General features: G+C 41.4%; 1 long non-coding RNA gene across 1 annotated transcript; it reads right to left on the bottom strand.

Annotated features, from left to right (window-relative positions):
* Positions 1-1,792: 1,792 nt before the first annotated feature.
* LOC117063453 lies at positions 1,793-6,394 on the bottom strand. The gene is made up of 2 exons (XR_004428935.1): positions 5,369-6,394; positions 1,793-3,951 (listed from the first exon to the last, which is right to left on the bottom strand). It is a non-coding gene; the product is annotated as an uncharacterized LOC117063453 (long non-coding RNA).
* Between the last annotated feature and the right edge of the window lie 244 nt (positions 6,395-6,638).

Below are 6,638 nucleotides of genomic sequence, written 5' to 3' on the forward strand. Positions count from 1 at the left end.
GGTAGGTGGATCACCTGAGGTCAGGAGTTCAAGACCAGCCTGGCTAACATGGCAAAACCCTGTCTCTACTAAAAATACAAAAATTAGCCAGGTGTGGTGGCAGTTGCCTGTAGTCCCAGCTACTTGGGAGGCTGAGGCGAGAGAATCGCTTGAACCTGTGAGGAGAGATTGCAGTGAGCCGAGATCACTCCACTGCACTCCAGCCTGGGTGACAAAGTAAGATTCTGTCTCAATAAATAAATAAATAAAAATAAAGTCTAATGAACCATATAAAAGATACTCTAAAATATGTTCTACCCTTCAAAGCTAGTTAAGTCTAGTACCTGTTTCATAACAAACAACGATCTCAGTGAATGTTCTGCTGTAATTTCCATGGTAAGAAATAGTTCTTCATAGTCATGTGGCTCCCAGGGTTCTTCTGAATTGGTTTGGAATCCAGGACAAATGGTAGCTTGTTACTTTTAGCAGTCACCACCAGGTGACCCTGTATGGTGTGTGTGGGCAGAGAGGCAGGGTCAGCAAGGTCCCTGAGTATACTGGGTTAAATAGTGCCCTCCCCTCCTCACTCAATTCATGTCCACCTGGAACCTCAGATTGCTACCTTATTTGAAAATAGGGTCTTTGTAGATATAATTAGTTAGGTTAGGATGAGGTCATACTGGATTAGGATGGACCCTAAACCCAATGACTGGTGTTCTTATAAGAAGCAAAATAAGAGATGGCTGGGCGCGGTGGTTCATGCCTGTAATCCCAGAACTCTGGGAGGCTGAGGTGGATGGATCATGAGGTCAGGAGTTCAAGACCAGCCTGACCAACATGGTTAAACCCTGTCTCTACTAAAATACAAAAAAATTAGCCATGGCTGGTAGCACGTGCCTGTAATCCCAGCTATTCAGGAGGCTGAGGCAGGAGAATCGCTTGAGCCTGGGAGGCGAAGGTTGCAGTGAGCTGAGATCGTGCTATTGCACTCAAGCCTGGGCGACAGAGCAAGACTCCGTCTCAAAAAAAAAAAAAAAAAAGAAGAAGAAGAAAGATGGCTGTGTGATGACAGAGGCAGAGACTGGAGAGATGCAGCCACAATACCAGGAGCCACCAGAATCTAGGAAGTGGCAAGGAAGGACTCTTCTCCTTCCTTCAGAGGGAGCATGGTCCTGGCAACACCATGAGTTTCAACTTCTTGCCTCTCAACCTATGAGAGCATAATATTTGTATTGTTTCATGCTGCGCAGTTTGGGGTAACTTGTTTCAGCAGCCCTAGGAAATGAACAAACTGAGGAATCCCTGAAGGATGTCACTAAAAGGGGGCAGGCACAGTCAAGACTGTCCTCTCACTCGGGACTCCTGGGCAGAGGACTCTCAGCAGCTACGCTGTGGGCAGTGGGTGAGAGGAATGTCCTGGGGGGCCAGAGCACAGTGACCAGAGATGGGAGTATCTCATTTCAAGCAAAGTGCGGCTGCTGAGATGTGAGGAAAGTCCAAATTTGATGCAATCCTGGGAACACCGAGTTAGAGTTGCAAATTAAATAGACTCCAGGAGTAAACTGGGAGGGAAGAGCCTCTGTAACATGGTGATCTTCTCAGTATACCAGCATGCATAAATTTAGGGCCACTGAGCCCAGCCTGAAATTTCTGCAAATAGTTGAACCACAGTAAATGGAAAGATTTTCATTATGAATTATGGGAAAGTGTTCCTTGGGGAAATCCAAGCTTGGTACTCGAGCCAAGACTCCACTCTAGCTGAATTTGGTCATGTATGCTTATATAATAATGACATTGATACACTCTTTCACTATTTGATGGCCAGAGCCAAATTATTTTTTAATGGTCGTGCTTAATATTTATTTACAAGCAGTCCTCCAGAAGGCATGGATTTCACTGAGGAGCTGACCTTGGTGAGGAGCTGTACTCCCACCATGATCGCATGACTGTGAGGGCTGCTTTGAGTTCCTTTTCTAAAGGGTGTTAGTGCTGGCCGGTGAGAAATTATAAATGGTTACTCTCAGACACAGCTTGGATTGATCCAAGACCTAGTTAACAAAGATGCTCTACATGAGGACAGAAAAGGTAACTGTGGAAACTTTTCTTTGGTTCTGCAAAACTTTTTCCAAACGATTATCTCTTCACATAGACTTTTCTAGACCCAAACCCTCAAGGCTTTTAGAAAGTAATGATTTTCTAGTCTGGATTCAAACCAAGACCTGAAGCCGCAAGTGCCTGCCAGGCCCAACAACATGGTGCGACTCAGCGTCAAACCTGCATGAGTCTCCTCCCTTATTTCTCTTAAAACCAGTGAAGCTGGCCCAAAACCTTATTTCTGAAACTTTTATGTTTCATTTTTCCCAGAGGAATAAGTTACGTTCTGATTCTATAATAATCAAATCACAAAAGAAACCATTGAGGGCATTTGCTTTGATGAACTGATGAGATGAATGGTTAATTGTCTGGAATTCAGCTTCCTGGAAAGGCAAATGGAGGTATAGGAAGGCCAAAAATCAATATTAAAATTAAAAAACAAAGGAAAGAGGAAAGAGAAGAGAAGAAAAGGAAAGTAAAAGAGAAAAAGAAAGAAACAAAGGAGAAAAAACTATAAAGTGGAAGAGGGAGAATGCGGAAAGAATATTCCTTTGGGTTGTATATTCGTCTGCTCGGGCCACCACAACAAAATACCACAGACTGGGGGGCTTAAACAATACCAGTTCAGTTTTTTCACATTTCTGGAGGCTGGACATCCAAGATCAAGGTGCAGGCAAGACTGGTTTCTTCTGAGGTCTCCCTCCTTGGCTTACAGATGTCTGTCATCTTACTGTGTCCACACATGGCCTTTTCTCCGCATGTGTACCTCCCTGGTGCCTCTTCCTCTTCTTGTAAAGATGCCAGTCATATTGGATTAGGGTCCTGGTAAGAGGAGCAAAGGACCTGATGTGAGAATTCAGCACTTGGTTCCAGCCTTGATTTCTCCCTTGGCCAGCCAATTCCCAAAACCTAATCCAATATGACTCATTCCAATTGAATGACTTCTTTAGGGACCCTATCCCCAAATACAGTCATATACGGTACTTGGGGTTAGGACTTCAACATATGAATTTGAAGAACACAATTCAGTCCGTAATAGGTTGTTTGGTGACTACAGCTCGCCTTTAACAGGTTGTTTGGTGACCACAGCTATGCCTTCCCTGGTTTAAACTCTTTAGTTCATTTCTTCTTGTTTACTATGGACTGAAATGCTATAACGAATGACTTCTCAGAGCTTAGGCTAGGCCCTGCAATTAGTTCATCCTTTTTCTTAGGAGAAATTATGTCCACAATAATAGCTAATTAACGTGCCAAATGCACATACTATGTGCATTCACTATCCTCACAACTACATCCAGTTTTTATCTTTGAGAAAAATAAGGTTTAGAGAGATTAAGAACCTTGTTTAACACCCTGAAGCTAGTAGATTCAGCACTCAAACCTAGGTCTGCAACTCAAAACTCCATGCCTTTAAGCACCAAACCACACTGCCATGCCTAGAATGGAGGAGAAAGATCGGAATGTTCTCTCTTGGCATAATTTAGCAGCAGCAAGTGGGTTCTAGCCCCTGGATAGTGTGGTGAGGTGGTTTGCTTGAAGAAGCAACCATAGTTTGTCTTTTCAAATTTCCTTAGATGCAGGGAGATTTCCACCCCCACTCCCTAAGCAAGAAAGGACAGAAGAAATATGGCTGCTTCTGTCTACCCCAGCCATTTATGCCTCCAGGGAACAGGATCAAAGGACCTCATGTGAGAGCTCAGCACACTTGGCTCCAGCCTCGATTTCGCCCTCAGCCAGCCAATCCCCCATGCGCTCATCTTCTCCTCACTGGTGTAGTAAACTTTCTAGAGCAGTCTCTTTCCCTGGAGAGGGAGAGGCCCCACAGGGGTCCTGCTGAGCCAGGAACCCCGAGGGCAAGAATTTCCAGTTCCCTGAGAACTATAGCAAGCAAATCAGTCATACATCGAAAGCCACATTTTCCAGTCATTTTTATTGGTAAGAAAATGAGTACTTTGATCTGCATCTCTCTGTCTTATTTCTCAACTGAGTTCAAATTCAGAGGGATGTAGGGGGTTTTTAATTGGCCTCTCATACAAAGAATGAGAGTGAATTTTGGAAGCATGCAGACCTAGATTTGAATCCTAGCTCTTCACTTACTAGCTATATGACTTTGGTCCAGTTACTCAAATTCTCTGAGCTTCAATTCCCTCAGCTACAAAGCATTAGTCATAATACCCACTTCACAGGGCTCTTTTAACAGTTACATGATGGAAAGTATATAAATCTATGCACCTAATAAGTATTTAACAATTGTTAGTTTCTTTCCTTCTTTTCTCTTCCTCTTAGTCACAATTCAACTTTCATGAGTTGTTTTTATTAAAGAAATATATTTCCTAGTCTATAATCCTTTATTACAAATATTTAAGTTGATTTTATGATATCTCATGGATATTGGCAATAAGACTAAACTTGTATAAATAAGTCTTACTGAGTTGCTATCTTCTGTAGATTTGGTCTTCATAGCTTAAATCTTTGAGAAGATTTATCCTACTGGAAGCAATACATCTGATGTGATTATTTCAGCAGCATACAAACTTTTTAATTGTATGATTTGGTTGTAGTAATTAGGCCCTTTAAAGGAACTACAAAATAGAAATTTGAACATCTAAACAATGTTAAACTTTTTAGAATCCAAAGTTATTATTTTGCCTTCAACGTATAATACTATTTAGAGAAGGTAAGAAAGGGATAAAATATTTTTAGATTTGAAGCAACAATCTTTCAGATTTCATTATTCAATTCTTTTACATTTGTTTTGATGAGAGAACTAAAAGCTCAGCCTTCAGAGGCCACACAATGTTGCTTGCCCAGTGAGTCCATGATTAAATGTCATCTCACATAGAAAGCCAAAACAAACAAACAAACAAACAGCTGACAGATGAGAACTGAACATTTCTCACTGATGTACAGCATCACTCTTCATTTGGACGTGAAAACGACAAACAGGTGTGTGACATTGGCTTCAATAAGTACTCAATCCCCATGAGTAGACCACGGCAGCTCTGCCTTTAGGCTCTATGCTTAAGCAACTTTCTGGTCCAATACAGAAGACGTGCCTTACCAGGGCCCTTTGAACACAGGGTTTATAAAGGCTCTACCCCGGGATATAACAAGCCGTCATGGAGGCAAAGACTAAGTTAGACAGATTCATGGAGATTTTGGCTTAATTCCTGGCTCAAAGCTTAAGCTCAGCAATGCTAATGATGGCAGGAGACAGTGGCAGTCCCAGGTGATACTGAACATCACCCAGGGCATCTTGGTCCCTTCTCTTGGGTATAGGTGATGGTAATATTACCCTTCTCCAACATAGACTTGCTCAGTGCTGAATGCTGCCTTTCCTTCACCTTTAGATTTCTTTCTGCACTGGCTCCAGATCAAGGAAAAGAGAAATAACAGAAAATAACTCTAAGTGTTTCCTTGAATTCTTGGAGATTGTTTGCCCTGAACCAAAGAGGAAGAAGGGTCTGCTGGTGGTGAGAGGGGCACACCAGCTGTTTTTTTCTGTGCCTGCAGTCCATCTTCAACTACCTACCCCCTCAGAAGTGCATCTTTGTGTCCCAAACTCAACACAATTCTATAAGAAGCGTAACAAAAGTATGACCCTCCCCGCTCTCCTGTTGGCTTAGAGGTCAGAAAAGGGAAAATAGAACAGAAACAGGGAGTTGGCATGAAGTCCCAAATTCCACCCCACTGTAGTCATACTCTTAGTTTTAAAGGATGCTGACTCAATATTTAACCTTCCTCCTTAGAATGACATAAGGGGTTATAACTGCCATAACTTTGAACTGCCACCAGGGTTGGGGATTTGAAACAAAATAAAGATGCCATTTCTGTTTTTTTTTTTTTAGAGAGCAGCACGCTGTGACTATCTTCAGTATGTAGTTTTTGAAGTGTGATAGAAGTTATTCCATTCAAAAGAAAATCAATTTTTCTACAGTAATTAGTGAAAAATCATATGAGACTGTATGAAGGTTATGCACCGTTTAGTGACTGCCTTTGACACTGCTAGTTGAAACAACTTATTGGAGCAGTAAAATGCTATTGAATGTTCCTTGCCTGGAACATGCTCAGGTTGCCAGCATTAGACAGAAAGAACTGTAAGATATAATAAGTAGGTGTGAGGCTGTTGAGGTCATGCTTCTTTTAGAATTAAGTTTATCTGAGATTTCAAAGTACAAAAACATTTCAATAGTATATCCAATATTTCAATTGTATAACAGAACACATACGCCCTGTGACAGGGCATGTCACTGTGACAAAAGTTAGTACACCATAGCAGCAATCTTGGCATTTGCATTTTTTAGGTTTAACAAGAAAAGGACTTTAACAGGTATGGATATTCAAGGCCAATCTTATGGAGGCTGATTATTTGTTAAATAATTTATTAAAGTGCACTAACTCTGAAATTATAATGTACCCCAGTGCGTATACACAGGTATCAGTTACAAGTACAGAGGTCTGCAGACAGACCTCCTTAATTAGGAGAAACTGGATGAAGCAGGAACACAGTTGACTATGCTTTTTAAAACAAAAAAAACAAAAAGCAATTTCATTATATATTAAAT

This window comes from Trachypithecus francoisi, unplaced genomic scaffold (genome assembly GCF_009764315.1).
Source record: "Trachypithecus francoisi isolate TF-2019V2 unplaced genomic scaffold, Tfra_2.0 Lachesis_group18, whole genome shotgun sequence".
Lineage (NCBI taxonomy): Eukaryota > Metazoa > Chordata > Mammalia > Primates > Cercopithecidae > Trachypithecus > Trachypithecus francoisi.